Source organism: Pezoporus occidentalis, unplaced genomic scaffold, assembly GCF_034315485.1.
Source record: "Pezoporus occidentalis ecotype Australia unplaced genomic scaffold, CSIRO_AGI_Poc_V1 ctg150, whole genome shotgun sequence".
Classification (NCBI taxonomy): domain Eukaryota; kingdom Metazoa; phylum Chordata; class Aves; order Psittaciformes; family Psittacidae; genus Pezoporus; species Pezoporus occidentalis.
The window spans coordinates 532,501-549,680 of NW_026913317.1; the positions used below are offsets into that span (position 1 = coordinate 532,501).

At 38.0% G+C, this 17,180-nt stretch overlaps 1 long non-coding RNA gene across 1 annotated transcript in view; it reads right to left on the reverse strand.

The window, feature by feature from the left end:
* Positions 1-17,180, reverse strand: part of LOC134159750 (uncharacterized) — a 48,198-nt gene that overhangs the window by 5,974 nt on the left and 25,044 nt on the right. Inside the window, exon 2 of the long non-coding RNA XR_009963279.1 lies at positions 5,508-5,674. This is a non-coding gene — a long non-coding RNA (uncharacterized LOC134159750). The remainder of the gene's footprint in view (positions 1-5,507; positions 5,675-17,180) is intronic.

Sequence of the window (17,180 nt, forward strand, 5' to 3'; positions counted from 1 at the left end):
TTCTTTGGGGTTTTGTGGTTTGTTTTTTTTGGGTTGGTTGGTTGGTTGTTTTTTTTCCAGGAATCATACTTTAAAATTATCGCTAGAATACTAAGAACATTAATTGGCTTTTTCTGGGGTAAATATTATGTGTTACGTGTATGTGTATATACATATACACACAGGTTTATGTAAATGCTGACTAGTATTGTAATACTAGAAATAAGTTTGAATCAACAAATTTTAATATCCGCTGCAGTGAGGAAAGGTAAAACTGAGACCCAAACATCCCAAAATTTGAGAAAGTTTAGAACTTTGTTGATGGCCTAGAGGGATCCAAGAGATTATTGGCACTAGACAGCACTGATCCTTTGAGAACAGTTAGTTTTGAATTGGTAATTTTATTTTCAGATGTCTTCCTAAATTAATTGTTCCATATAACTTTATTCTATTGTTAGAGCTACAGGGGAGAAGCCAAGGAGGAGAGGAAGGGGGCAGGACATGACTATAGTGAGCAGAAATGAGCAGAAAAACTGTCAGACTTACATAGACAAACCAAAGGCAACATTATTATTTTCTGAACCTGTTGGGCAGCCAGTCGCAGGACATCATACCTATTAAATGTACTTTCTCCAAGTTCTACAAACTCCTGTCATTGAGGTTTTTACAGTATTGTGCTGGTTCTGCTCTGCCTTTCTCTCCAGAAGTGCGGCAGGTAGGATTTCTGCTAAGGAAGTGCAGATGAGGTTCTTGTTGGATGGGAGAAGAACGCTACTTCTAAATATTTTAATTGCTTTCACTTTGGCTGGGCGTAAAAAGGCTTACAAATGGCATTTCTTATCAGCAACCACAGCCTTAAAGCACATCAATCTGTTTTACTTTGTCAGTGAATGAAAGAGCTTTCACGCAACCCAATTTTACATTGACTAAGTCATTGTTCTGTTCCAATGTTGCCATTGCTATTTTTCTCTGAGGTTACATGATTTCAAATTATTTTGTGTGTATTTGATCTCTTCCATTTTTCAGAGACCAGCCAGATGACTTGTCAGCAATTCACTAAGAAGAAGGAGGTAACAGTAACTGCTGTCTGAGGTGGGCTGTGATAAGAAGAAAGAGTTGGATTAAAATCTGTAATCATTGACCCCAGGAAGTTCAGCCTCTTGCTTCAAGACCATTTCTTTTACACAATTGAAAAAAGCTCCACCCTTTCAAAACTACAGAAAATGCAGAGCATCTTACTGTATTTGTGCATTCATGGAAAAGAAAATGCTACTTTCATACCAGGTATTCCCATATAGGAAATGCTGTGAGGCAGGGGTGGCTTGGTTGAATGGTTGGTTTTCATAATCAGGAAAATGAAACAAAACCATGTAATTTAACCAGTCAGTTGGAACTATCTCTATATAGCTCAAATGACTCCAAATAGTCTGAGAGAATTTTTATCAATCAGTTCCTCTATTTAAAAAATAACATGTGTGAGGCAATCATAACCAGTTTATGGATATTTTGTTAGTAGAAGAAGAAACCATATTCAGTGGATAAATTATGCATTACAAATTATTCCCCCAGGATCCAATTCAGAATGCTATTATATTACAAAATTCTGGACTGTATTTATACCTTTGTTTGGCTGATCAGCAGACAGACACATAACAACACATTGTGTGTAAGCACTCTTCTTAGGGCTTTTCCAGTATAAGTTCAGTGGTTAGTAGCTGCTCTTTCATGATGTGCTTCCAGCCAACCTGCTACAGCCTACTTTTCCTCAAGAAAGGTGACTTTTTTCATAATGCATAAGGCATAAAGAATTTTGTGGCTTACTTCTGGACTCAAGAGGGAGATTATGCCAGCTGCCCATATCTAAAGTCTGTGCTCAAGTGCATAGGTCAGGGAATTCTCCGTCCAAGAGCTAATACAGCTTGCTGTTCCTTCTGAGATTTCAGGTTTAGGAACACAGTTTTTTCAATGTGATTCTATGGCCATAGAAAGAAATTGGCCCTTTATACCACATTTGAAAAATAGCATCCTTTGTCTACCTCTTAAATTGTAATAGGAATATATAGTGAAGTGCTCAGCTTGTCCTTTTTCTAGATCTATATCCTCTAGGGCATTGAACTGAAGTTACTTGTGTCTCAGATCAAAGTCATTTCACTTAGAAACTCAGGTTGAGCTTGAAGGCACAGTCTCTTAAGTGAAGGTCAATGGTTTATCCATTACTGCACCCAACCCCAAATTATTTTTGCAATTAGTAATATTTATATCTGTTTTTATAGTGTAAAAGAATAAAGGATAGTCAGCATTTTCAAGAAATACAAGTTAAAGGTGTCCTATCATTTAAAATGATATATCATGTTAGAAAGGAAACTTAAAAGCTGGCATATGCAATCTAAAATTAAATACAGATTTTGAATTTCAGGCTGTGAAGCTAAAAAGATCAAAGGAAACTCTTTACAGTTCTTTGGAATTTGGTATTATACTTCCCGGGAGGTCATTTACTCCCATAATTTAGTCTGACTTATTTTGGCTTCAGTTCCATTAAAAGTATGTAGCAAAAAGAGTGCCTTTTTTAACTTTAATTTTTAACTGCAACCTGTCAGTTAAAGGAAAAAAAAAAAAAAGAAAAAAGACTGTCTGGAAGAGGATGATCTACAGAAGCACTAATAGCTTTCAAATCTTTTTACTTTTTGAGCCTGATATGGCTAAAAACTTACCTGAAAAGATTGTATTTTAACCCTTTTGACTGTTCCTGGACATAATGTGTGCTTTTATTTAAAGAAAAGTTACTGTCCTTGAACATATTCTGTCATTTCCCCAATAACATCTCCCTTTACTGCAATGCCTTGCCTTGTTGGACAAAATAATAGGAGGACCCCAAGTTTAAGGTTCTTATAGGCAAACATCAAAAGCATGCTTGTTAAAAGTCAGAGGAGTATCCAGAAGTTTACCTACTGTCTGGAGAAACCCAAGAATGAGCAGATACCTGCTGGGATATGAAGGCAGCACTGATGGAGCTTAGACTAAATTGTAGTCTTACTTCACTGCATTTTGTGAGCAAGAAATCAAGAGTGGTTTCAAAAGGATGAGAAAAATTTAAAAGAGCTTTTGCCTTTCAGAAAAGATGTGGTATAGTCCTGACGTCATTATTTATTTTATCTATAGCAGTTTCCACAAACAGGACCTAAAAAAGAATTAATAAATAAGAGACGTAGGTACTTTTTCTTCTAAGACTACTTTAAAGCCACCTGGTGGGTGCAGCAGAGGTGGTAATGTAATGCTCTTTACTGAAATAGGAAGTCATCTTCCCTCATCAACACTCCTCTTTTTCCCAGTGGGGAATGAGAAGAGGCAGTACAACAGCTCAACTTTCCATCTTCAAGAGGTTGGCCTTGGCCAGGTTTAAGGCTGGGGAAATGGAGCAGATAGATCCATTCTATGAAAGGACTTTCCTCCTGCTTGACATTCAGGCTTTCATCTGATCCTGAGGAAAGTCCCAGCAAAATCACCCAAGAGCTGTATGATCTCATTCTTTTGTTATACTGTAAGATGTATTTGCAGAAGCACTCCTGGGGACAATTCAACCTTAGGAGTTGCATTCAGCGCTACAGTATGTTTTTATACATATATATATGTATATTGTTTTGCTTCTGGTTTTGACCACATCATTTAATTATTTTGTCATCTTACACCACAGCAGGTATTTTGTACCTAGTTCAGTAGGATGCACACAGCTGATGGTGACTCTTATTTGTTCACCCCTTCTCTCCTTGAGGCTTTCATTTACTCTCTAAATTGCTATGAGTAGAAGTTTTTGAGTGGTGTTTTTTTTTTTACCTTCTCTGTAATGCAATAGGGTAAACAAAACTACAAGAACAACAGTAGTCTTGGACCATAAAGGATGTGATAGACTGGCCTTCTCTCTGGCTCTTGGGAAAACTGGGGCTCTTGCTGTACCATTACAGTAGACTAATGATAGTCTAGTGTATACTAATAATTTCCCAGCAAGATATGTGCTTGAAAATATCTTCCTGTTCTTGTATGATTAATGCTTCTGAAAACATAACTGTTTCAATCTGACAGAACCAAATGGATTAAAAATGTTACAAATGCTTTTTTGCAGTAAAAAGAGTAGTGGCAGCAGAGAGGTTAATTCTCCTCTTTTCAAGCAGGTATCTTCGTAGAAGAGAAGTGATTAAAAGAGTTTCTCTTTTGGTATAAAAGTGTTTTTCTAATCTTGTTGAAGTGCCTAAAATGTGTTTGAAGAGCCAGATAAAAGCATGGACTTCTTTTTTAATGAGTTACCTGTTATATGTTCCAGTGTTTATTTTGTTCTGTCATTGAAACACATTTTCTTAAAATGTCTCTTTCCTCACCACAGTCAATAGGTAATAATGATGCAAGACATTTAGGATGAATTTCAACATTAGGTACAAAAGAATAACTCTCTCCCAAAATTATATGACTGCACAGACAAAGCCAGAAACAGGGTGCCCATTTTAAAAAATGTTGGAATATTGAGCATATCTTAATTTCTCAGGGTCATTTGGAACAACATAAGAATTTTTGTTTCAATTTCTCAGCAAGTTACCTACTAGACTGAGGGTATCCAAAAAAAATGTAGCCCATTCCTGACAGCTGTGGTATCCAAAATGATTCTGCTGATCTTCTAATGCTAGGAAACTGATCCCAAATACTTCTTTTGGTTATTCTTTCCTTCTTTCTTTACTTTCCTTTTCATTTTTCCTCCTTTCTTTTCTTTTTTTTTTATTATGTGGGTTAAATTATTTTTTTCTTTCTTTATCTAATATTAATGCCTGGTAGAAAACTTCACATTAGAAAACCTTATAACTTAGTTTAAACCATGGATGATAGAATCCCCCCATTTCATTCTAGATGGAAGAAAAAGCCTCTCTATAGTCAAGGAAACCTCAAGCTAAAAAGACTAACATTGTACCATGCTGCAAATGTTCTCTGCTGGCATTAGATCCTTCAGTGGAAAATTAGGTGCAGACCTAGGTTGTTTATTGAACCAAAGGCATACATGTGCTAAAGACAGCTCTCTGTTCTTCACAAAGGTATCGACTGCTTCTATCATCATAGGATTCCCCACTATTCTTTACCACTGGGGAAGGAATAGATCCAAAGCAGAGAAAGAAAAGGTGTCTGAGCACATGCAGAACTTCCCTGAACAGCAGTGGCTTTTTGTGCTGCTACCATGTATTTAAAAAACTATTACAACTGAAAAAAAAACCCCAAAGGCAGAGTTGATATATGCAAAAGGAGACTTTCCCTGTGATCTCTGATTACCCGGTTCTCCACAGAGCAGCCATGTCTGCAATGTCCTGCCTACATCTGGACATCTAAATGGGTTGACCTTCATGGAGCACACAATAGATTCATGGGTTAAAATGGCCAAAAGGAAATTTCACTGCAGCATGGAATTTGGTTGACTTGAAAATAAATTAGATGGTGTAGCATGTTAGCAAAAGTTCTGATTGTACCTGCTCAGCATAGAAATAGTTAGGCCTTACCTTAACTCTGCTCTTCTCAGCAATTGAGATTCTCCATGTTAAATATTTCTTTTTTTTTTACTGTTCCTCTGTCCTCTTCATCTAAACCCAGCTGCCCTCTCTTTCCCCAGAAATTGCAAGAGTTGGAAGGCGCAGCAGTCCAGCTTCAGTATCCATTGAGATCAAACCTAAAGAAATGGACCCATCTCTATTCAAAATGAATTTCCTTTATACAAAAAACACAAAGGAAACTGAAGCTACATTTCTAAATACTGAAAAGCAAAGAATAAAAGATGACTTTTCCCTTAAAGTGTTCTATGTCAACGTCATTTAGTGCTTTGGCAAATCCCAGGATATTCTAGGACTAGTTTAGGGTAGCAAGCCATGCACATACCTTTTCATTAGCCTCTTATTTTCAAACAGAGGCCTGCAGAAATTCCAGTGCTCTGAACCCTCACAGGGGGATGGAGCAAACAGAAAAGATCTTGTTAAAAGTGTCCTTCTCCAAAGACTATTTTCCCTCTTCTTTTTAAAATACTGTTCTCTGGGAAAAGAGAAACCAGGTTTAGCTGAATATGTCCTCACCATGCCAACTTCTAGTATTTTGCTGCATTTGTCAGTGCCACCAGTCAGTTGTGGCATTGATTCCTATTTGTCTCTGAGTAAGGAAGCTGAAATTCTAGATGAAATGACTTGTGTACATGGATAGATTTCATGAGATGAGACTCTCTATGTGCTGAGGCTTCTACTCTTCCTGTGTAAACCCATGATTAACTATCATTACTATTTAGTTACACAGAGGCAGTGCTTACATAAGGCTAGTGTTTTGTTCTCATGTGCTGCTTTCTGTCACTCGTCCATCAACCTGGAATCTTTAATTTAACATTAGAAGTAACTTGAATATACTTTTATCATCCCCAGCAACCCCTCACTGCTTTGCAACATATAGTCTTTCCAAGCATCTCTGCAAACTAATTTTTCCCTCTTTTGTTTTATTTCTTCATTAAAACAGCCTTTTTTAATCCTTTCTTTTCTGCCTTAGAAAGAGGTTTGTTTTTTTTTTCTCTCAGAGTTTTTTCTTTTCAACCTTTCCTTACCTCCTTCTCCCTGTGGTAAACTTAAACATACCTTAAACTTCTCAAGGTGGACCTTCAGACCATGGGATAATAACAGTAACAACAACAACAATGACAACAATAATAATAACAATAATAATAATAAAGAAAATGATAATCATTTGGAACTCTATGTGAATGATTTTATACAGAACTTACAAGCAAATAATAGAGTGATCGTAACATTATGCAAGGAAAGTGACATAATTTAAGTCAATCAACAAGGGTTAATGAAACCTAGATCTCATCAGAATAACTTGATATCTTTTGATGAAAACTTTAGGATGTTATACATGTATCAGGAAAAATGACAGGTTTTATGTGAAGTGCTTTGATTTGATATCACGCAGCATCTTATTACAAAACCTGGATATTGCAAAATCAATATGGTACATATTAAATGGGCTAAATGTGATGTTGGTCTCAAAATATATTTGGATCATAGAATCATAGAATCATAGAATAGTTAGGGTTGGAAAGGACCTTAAGATCATCACGTTCCATCCCCCATGCCATGGGCAAGGACACCTCACACTAAACCATCTCACCCAAGGCTTTGTCCAACCTGGTCTTGAACACTGCCAGGGATGGAGCGTTCACAACCTCCCTGGGCAACCCATTCCAGTGCCTCACCACCCTCACAGGAAAGAATTTCCTCCTTATGTACAATCTAAACTTCCCCTGTTTAAGTTTTAACCAGTTATCCCTTGTCCTACCACTACAGTCCCTAATGAAGAGTCCCTCCCCAGCATCTCTATAGCACCCCTTCAGATAGATACTGGAAGGCTGCTATGAGGTCTCCACGCAGCCTTCTCTTCTCCAGGCTGAACAGCACCAACTTTCTCAGCCTGTCTTCATATGGGAGGTGCTCCAGTCCCTGATCATCCTCGTGGCCCTCCTCTGGACTTGTTCCAACAGTTCCATGTCCTTTTTATGTTGAGGACACCAGAACTGCACACAATACTCCAGGTGAGGTCTCACAAGAGCAGAGTAAAGGGGCAGGATCACCTCCTTCAACCTGCTGGTCACGCTCCTTTTGATGCAGCCCAGGATACGGTTGGCTTTCTGGGCTGCAAGTGCACACTGAATCCAGCTCATGTTCATTTTCTCATCAACCAACACCCCCAAGTCCTTCTCTGCAGGGCTGCTCTGAATCTCTGCCCAACCTGTAGCTGTGTCTGGGATTGCTCTGACCCAGGTGTAGGACCTTGCACTTCAACTTCATGAGGTTGGCATCAGCCCACCTCACAAGCGCGTCGAGGTCCCTCTGGATGTCATTCCTTCCCTCCAGTGTATCAACCAAACCACAAAGCTCATCATCTGCTGAGTATGTACATTTCTAGTGTGCTGTTAGTCTTACTATATTTGGTATCTTAATTCATGCTGTGGAAGAAAAGAGTCACAATAAACTGTGATAAACACTAACTGTGAATAGAGGACATGCATAAAAGATGAAGGAATAAGAAAAACTGTTACAGGACACTTTGGGCACAATGAAGTTGGGAAGAATCAAACTATGCATTTTGGTGAAGGTAAGATCATATACCAAGTAAGAAAAAGGTTGTGCATGGGCATTTAAAGGAGACTGCATTTGTCCTAGAAAACAATTATACTGAAAGGGTTGGGATGTGAAGAATGGTTCTGTGTAAAATTTCAGTGTGATCATGAAGCCAAAAGGTCCTATCTTACCCCTAGTGAGGAAAAAGGGATTTTAAGTAGGAATCTCTATTGCCTCTGTGGTGAGATGACCTCTTCTGAAATACTGTTTCTTATTCCAGAAGCCAGACTTGTAGAGAAGTAGAACAATAAAGAGGAGTCTTAGAAGAGACAGGAGTATGATTAAAGGCCAAATAATCTACTGTGTATTGAGAAACTCCAAAAGCACTGCCTACCAATTTATCAAAGTAAAAATTAAAGGCTGATTTAACTGGATTCTATAAGCATGTATGCATGCGAATAAGAAATGTGATAACACATGCCTCTTCAGTCTAATTAATGAAAACAGCACAATTTTCAGTGAATCCAAAGGATCTCATAAACTCTGATTTAAAAAAGGTATAAATTTGTCCTGGTAAGGGTTGTTAATTATTGAAAAAAATTATGTAGACGTGTGGTAGTTTCTTCATCACTGAAAATTTAAGCATTAGAGCTGGATGTTTTTTTCCTGAAAGGAGGAACAAGACTGAATTCAAAGAAATCCTGTGGTATACAGGAGGTCAGACAAGTTGTTTAGATGTTCCCTTCTGTTTTCACAGTCAATGAATCTAAGCAGATACTGGTTCAAAGAATTTATTGTCTTGTCTTCTATGGGATTACTCATATACTTTAAGTTGAACAGGTATTTAAGTGGTTTGCTGGATCAGAGCCAAACAGAGCTGGTACCATGCCATTTCAGTACTCCTTTTACAGCTGTGGCAGAACAGGACTTGAGGCTGGTATACTACCAGTGGTCACACTACTCCAAGTAATTGGCTTAGAAAACAGTATAGATTAAATGGTACAACCAGGAGTAATTTTGAAAGGCAGTCCTGTATTGTGGAACTACTAATACATGAAAATAACAGCTGTTTGGCTCAAGTGGTGCACAGAAGAGGTTTCTGGAGACTTATCAAATTATTAGTCCAGGATGTCCTGATATAAAAGAAACAATTTTGCAGGGAGATGCTACATTGAGGTAGGAATTATCTTCAAATAAACTGTATACACAGTAGAAGACTGTCCTAATCACTTTCTTAACTGATGCAACTAGAGTAGTATTACATGGTTATGCAGGAAAGATCTTAGTAACACATACTAGTGATTGTGGCTTGCTTTCTCTTCTGAGCTTTCTCAATCCCTACCCTATGCTTTAACAATTTAATAATCTGATTTATGTGCAGAGATGTAGGATTATGTCTAGGCAAAGGATGCCTGAGAATTTTACACAATTCATCTGGGTTTCATGCTTACCAGATCAAAATTAAGTTTTCAAAGGAAGAGCTGGATGGAAAGGATCTACTAAACGACTTATCATCTTACTGTACCAAGTTATTGTCCTTTTATCTGACATTTTCTTTGCTGCTTATCTTTCTCTATACTCACCATTCTGCTGTCTGGTAAATGCTTTCTTTTTTGTATATCCCCTCAGACTTCTCCATCTATCTACTGTTGTTCTGCTAATATGCTAATGGAGAAGATCTGGTCCCCATAATCTGCAGCTTTTGTACTACAGCTTACTGTCTTCTACGTGTTTTATTTGGTTAGATGACCTCAAACTATAGGATACATACAATAGTATACAAGATACATCAAAGTGTTATGTTAATACTGTGTGAAAAGCTAAATGCTTTCTCCTCCTCCTGTCAGCACCATTTCTATTGACAGTAGTAGCTAAGTGAAGTATGTCTGAAAATTGCTACAGTTCCATCTTTTCCAAAATTTCTCAAAATATATTTGGGATGTGCAGCTTCCATTCAAAATGAAGACGAATATTCTAAGGTATGGCTTGGCCAAAATGCTAACCTCATGAAATGATGCCAGGCCACATTAACTCTGAGGTATTGCTCAGTACGTCAGGAAAACCCCAGCCAACAGGATCACGTTTACTGAACTTGCAATTGACTCCCTTAGTTACATTCTGTGCCTGTGGTTGCTCCAGGTGAAGTAAAGGAGCTGGAAATGTGGAGACCAGAAAGACTCTTAAGCGAGTGAGAGAATATTTCGTGAACATTTAGGCTATCTTCTTCAAAAGATGCCTCATGCACTATCTCAGTACACTCAGGGTGGTGTTCTGGGGTAGAGGAAGGTTTGCTCTAATGATGCTGCCTTTATACAACTGCTCAGAGAGCCATAGCAAGCCAGCCTGTCACAGGGCAGTCCTGTTCAGAATCACCCAGGGCAGGGGGTTCAGAGCTGAAAGATCAGCAATAACTGCCTTTAGAAAGTTCCTATCTCTTTCAAATACTCTGTCAAGCAGAGCTTTACAGAACACAGAGATTCATGCTTTTAAAGTGGCCACAAATACTTGTGTATATCCCACTCCTAAGAAGGGAGCTATGAAATCTTTGGGGTTTGTTGTTTGTATTTAAAAGCCCTCAAGAACCTTCTTTGGTAGGTCTGTATGTACATGCAATTAAGCATGCATTAAACGCTAAATGAAAACAAACGTTTTAATGTTAATTACGCTGCAAAGTCACCAGACTGTGATCATGCACAGCACCACTATTGCCGCCCAGTTAGATATCCCACTTTCATGCAAACAGAACCAAATTGAATTACATAAAAAGAAGCTACATACTGACTCCCAGCAGTATGTTTTGACAAAACACTTTGTCTACTTACATGATTTCAGATGCTGTAGTCAAAAGCCTTGACTGCAAATAATGGGTTCATAAAACCTATCTTTAAAATTTTACCTGACAGTAATGCTGTGCAAATATCTGCACTTCTAGTTCACCTTCTCCACTTGTTTACATCAGGATTTTAATAGAGTGGCTGTCACAGAACAACAGCTAAAGGCCACTGTTTGATAAGTTGCTATAAAAATAGACTGTTTAAAATGAGAATTTCCCTCCTGCCATCACAAAAAGGTGGTGGTTAGGAAAATATTGAAGAGAGACAATTTCTAAGAGGACTGCAATAAAGTCTTTTCAAGTTCAGTGACATTCTAACCAGCAATGACTTTGTAAGAAACTACATTTCCCATCTGTCTTCAGTTTTACTGAGAAATGACAAAAATACACGCAAAAGAGATAAAGGAAAAGTCAGGAGATAGATAGATAGATAGATAGATAGATAGATAGATAGATAGATAGATAGATAGATAGATAGATTAGATAGATAGATAGATAGATATAGATAGATAGATAGATAGATAGATATAGATAGATAATTTCATTTTTTGATTGGCTCAGTCTCTCTATACAATATCTGAAGAATAAATGGACTACATCTCCTTAACCACCTGAAGAAAGAAATTAATCAGGAAAGCCTCCAAAGTTTACACACAGAGTGAAAAATAACCAAAGATCTTCCATCAGTGCCCTACCATTGAGCTGCTGGCTTTCCCCACACAGAATGGCTGTGCAGAAGGTAAGTGGATGCTGATGGCCCTACTTGACCTCCAGGCATGCACATCCAAGGCCCAACTGGCAAGAACCCACCTTACACAGCAGCAAATCTATACTGAATTGCTCTCATCATGCAAGGTATGAGGTATGGGGAGGGAGTGTATTTTAGCCTCTCAGTTCTTTCCTGAGGAGAAGGCATGATTTGGAAGGAGGTTTACTGTGCTCTGGCACAAGGAGTGTGTAGCCACTGCTGTGCTCTTCTGTCATGATACAGAATTGTATATTTCTGAGTTTTGTCAAAAAGACAGTGACTTCCCATCATTTCTAACAGCTGTTTAAGCAGTACAGCTGAATCCTACCTGAATTCAGTATCATGCAGAGTAAGATTTCTATGGAGCTATTTGTGAAGGAGAATTTCAGTCAGAAAGAGAGGGAGAGAGATGCAGAATAGCTTAATCTGTTAGGTTTGGTTTAATTTAATTTTATTTTGTGGCAAATACATCATTGCTCTCTGTTGGAGATCTTCAGTCTCAGTAGATTATTGCATAACCCAAAGCCTTGGAAACACAGTAAATAATACTGGTATGTTATATACACAATGCTCCCTCGTATTTTACCAGAGCTAGAAATATTTTTGACCACTTCATACCTATGAAACATGAAGTGGTTATATAGTGGGACAACATGCATTTGGGAGGGGTTGGTTTGTTTTTGTGAAGTTGGATTTGCTTTGGGTTTTTTTAGTATGGCCTGATTTACTGCTGTGTAACTTCTGAGGCAAAACTTCCAGTTTGGATGAGCTTGTACCTCAGGACAGGTTCAATGACAGGACATTAGCTGTAGTCTGTGAGAGCAGATAAGAGACTGCTAAAGCCCATTCTGCCTACTTCTACTTGTGTTCACACCCATTTCTCTGACTCCTATGCCAGTATTACAAAAGAAATCTTTTTCTACTTATTCAGGGCTCATTTTATAAATCATTCATATTCATCCATTGATCAAAATGCCTCTTCCAGATGAGAGAATTGGGCTTACCCTCAGGCCTAATACAGCAAATGTCCTGTATGGGTCTCTAGAGCTACAGCGCTAATAGCCGTAACAGCAGGACTTCACTACAAATCTCTGGAGTTCCCACTGAAATCAGAGCCTTAATGAGCACATACAAATCTAAGCCAGAGAATGGTACCTCCTCAAAAAAAAAAAAAAGTTGACCTAGAGACTGCCCAGGTGCGACTACAGGGGGAAGAATACTGAATACTTTAAATTCTGCTAAATCATTTGGAAAAATAATTATGATTATTTAATGAAGAGTGAATTTTATAAAACACTAAGGGACTTCCATCATGCAGAGGGGGCTGTGAAACAGGTTTAGGAGGATTGAGGTGAGTAAAATTAGGCAACTATCCAATTTTAGCTCTAACAAGTCAATATATGAGACTGCAAAGGCTTTAAATAGTTATTTACACCATCAAAAATAATAATAGCTTCATATCCTAGTGTTTGTCGATTCTCTCCTTTTGTTTTCTGTGAACCCACACAGTTATCGCAGGGGATTGGAGCCATGCTCTGGGAGGTCCTGCCGCTGCAATACAAAGGGCACAGAACTGGTGTGAGCACCTGTGAAACTCATCTGTGCATTGGGCTTACAGCTGCAAGCCCCTTCCCCTCTCCATCTCCTGCTCCTGTGGGCTGCAGAATGTCTCCGTCAAGGAGACAGATACCTACATTAGACATTTACGCCTTTATCTTATTGTTACATAGTACTAACAGCACAGAATAACTTAACTTATTCCTTGCATTTCAAGAGCTGCTGAACATATGCATTAGATGCTGTGCTCAGGCTATGCCCTCAAAATCTTTTTTTACATACACTACAAGAATGCTTATAAATTGTCAGCATGGTTATTATTAAATAATTTGTACCTGTGCAATGACTTCCAGCAAAGACTTTAAAATGTTCTGACATTAAGAGAAGCCTCTCAATGTTTTCTGAAGAAAGAGCTATGGGGAGATATTGCTGCCATTTGGGTTTCTCTTGTCTTGTCTGGTTCAATTCCCAGTCTTTTTCAAGTTTTTTATTATTATGATTATTCCTAATATTACTCTTATTGTAGTAAAAATACAAATGACTGGATTATTATTGAGACACTCTCTATTCTACCCCTGACTTTAAATGTCCCAGTGAAGAGTGTAAGTGTATAACTTTTTTGTCTTATTTGCAGTATGTAAACCATCTTCATGGAAAAGGGGATGTTAGGTATAGATCTGAAATATAGATCTTATTTTAATTCCTTTTTTTTTTTTTTTCTATGAAAGTGCTTGTTTTAAAAGAAAGATGGCAAAGTATAGTGATACTCGAAGATACTGAGAAATCTACCCACGGGATACAGTATAGGAAGGGATTTAAGAGTGTGGTCCCTGTGCTCTGACCATCAGTCAACAACTCCGCTTTTTATGGTAAGTTGTTTTTAAACCAAAAGTACCTAAGAGATGTGTAAGGAAAATTAAGATTGCATATTGATGGAAAAAATGTAAAATACTCTGAAATATAGGAGATAAGGTGATGGAAACTGACCCCAGTCACCTATTATTTGTGTAATTTTAATTACTCTCCCTTTAATTTAAGCAGCTGACACACACTTCCAGTGGTGTTCAGAAAGTTAATAGGGCAGCTGAGTAAGGATTTTAAGGTCATATTCTTGTCCTTTGATGCTTATTTTATTTATTAGCTGCTGCATTAATATCCTTATGATTACAGAAATGATTGTTTATGTATATAATGAATCTTACAATAGTATACACTGATGAATATCATATTATTTATCTTTTGATATGTCTTCTCATCCTTGATTCTTTAGCATTAAAGTCAGAAGAATACAACAAAATTTATGTCAAGTTTCTTTATTCTTTACATGATTTCTTAATTATGGTATGTTGTCATCAGTTTGCTGACAGGAATTTTCTTATGTGCCACTTTTTCTTTGATTCCCTCTTTCCTGACTGAAATTAAAATATTGACAGAAATGATTTTGCATGAGCAGGGGAAAATTCAAAAAGGAATTTAAAGCAGAGGAGTTTCTACATTTATTACCTCTATATGTATGCATGTCCCTGGTTTCCAGGTACATAAACAGTAACATGAGCAAAACTAGTGTGCTGTCTCATTCATGTCATGCATGTAGATAAATGATGACACTTAGCAGAAGTTGTTTGGTTTTTTTTTTAATACAACCAAACCACTATTTACATTGTAAAAATAGTAGAATTTGATTTTTCTGGGCCATTAGATCTTCGGGGGGGGGGGGGGGGGGCAGGAGGAGTAGGGATTGGTACACTACCAATGTGCATAGAGTCTGGCCTGCTCATTTTTATAGATTTTCCCCCATTTATTTGCCCCCTTCTCTATGAAGCTTTGTCCCTCTTGATCAGCGCAGGAAGGAGAGACAAACACGCAGCACAGAACTGGCTGGGGACCTGCCTGCAAGTCACAACAGTGGCTCTCAAAAATAAAGGTGGCCAAGAAAAGCATCCTCCAAACACCTGGCTGTCAAGCTGGAGATCCCAGAGGGGTTCTCCACACAGAATGAGATGATGGTGATTTGGAGACAGTGTGGTTCTGGGACAGCCCTGCCAAGCCCTTAGCAGCAGGAACAGAGGGAGATGCCAAGCTGCTGCCCATGGCATTTGTCTTCTGGAGACATCTCTGCACATTTCTGCCACTCCAGGCAGGTACTGCTTACCCACTGCATGGCTGGGTGTGCGACCTGTAAGGGGGAAAATCCCTGCTCCTACCCCTCAGGCAGAGGCATGCATCATGCAACGCCCTGCCTCTCACACTTGAGGTTGGTAATCAGAGTTTAAGGCAATGGGCACACTAACGAGGTGTGTCAGAAAACTTAAAGCTGGACTGATGACTGTTAAAATATTTCTCATCATTCCTTCTGTGTTTTCATGAACACTTTTTTCTGCATAGGCACAATTCACTGCTTTTCAATTTAGAGTTTATGATGTACCTTGTAAAGCCTCCTCAGTTTTATAAACAACAGAGCATGTGTGATGTAGTGAAGCACGTCAGTAAGAGTCACTACACTACTGTTTTAAATTTGTTGCAGTGAATCGATTTCATAACGTTAACAAATCTTTTTACAGATCATCCTGAAATGCCTATTTGACTTAAAAAGCAAGGTTAGACATTGAACAATGGGTAATGACATCATGGTCAGCATTAGGATTTGAAGAATTATAGAGGTATGAGGGTAGTGTGTTTTCCTGCTGTCAATAAATGATGTAAATCCTAAATGAGACAATGTTGCAGTAATATGAAGACCCAGCAATCTAAAGATGGCATAAAAAATTTCAACAGCAGGAAGGGGACAGGCTATGATGAGTCAGAACTGCTTAGCACTTCACGTGCAGGGTGTGCATGTGTAGTCAAGGCAAATTTCAAATATGATGTGTTGTCATCCTTCTATATGTAGTTCCATAACTGTGAGAAAATTCAATCTTCAGTTCATCATACAAATAGCTAGGCCTGTGGAAAAGCTTGTCATTTTAATCCCAGATGCTAATGTCCCTTATGTGAATATAGATTTCTCAATTAAACTAAAGCAATTTGATGAAGGAACAAGTATCACAGGCACAAGTAAAGGTTTCAGTAACAACAGCCTCAGCTATTTGTTGCTGGAGAAGTGTGTTCCAGTGGAGGGTGCATGGCTGAGGCTTGAAGCTGTACATGGAGTCTTTGCTCAGATGCACTTGAAAATGTGAATGTTTCAGTGGGAAAGACACTTGGCTATTGAGAGTGCACCTTTACATCCTGTAGAGTTAAATGTTGAGGTCCCTTTGGAGCTAGCACAGCGATAAAGAGCTCTGATGCTTTCACTGGGATCTCCTTTCATGTAGGTCTGTATCAACTTCTTTCTAAGAAATCTCCAGATCCACGAGCTATTTTAAGGGACAGGACAAAATGTGTGGCCAAAGAATAGGAATCATAAATGGGTGAAATGACCTCATGTTAGTACAACCCATGATGTAGCCTTATCTACTGACGGTGTTTTATATTTTTAACTCAGGATATTTATAAAAAGTCACCATCTCTATTGGCATTTGACAAAGGACACAGTTAAATGGACCTGGCATTTTCTTGTTCATGTTGTTGAGCTACTTGAATTAAGGTTCAAGCGCCATATGATGCTGTGTATTTTATGGATTTAAAAAAAGACCTAATTTCTGTGTAGGCAACAATATCTAACATTTTTTTCCTGAGAAGTTTGACTTTGTTCTTTTTTATAAATAAATAATATTTTTTTCTCCAACTCCTCAGTGATGACCTTAATTTTAGTGTGTTGTCTCACACAAGCATGTGCCTTGCTTGCACACCTTTGCAGGTGCACTTTCCAGAATTTTTAGTTGCATTTTTACCTCAATTTTACCACATTTTTCCTCCCCCTTCTTTAAGTTTGTTCATTTTTAGTTTGTTCATAAATATTATTAACACACAGAGATTTGTTTCTTCTTTCTTTAGTTAATTA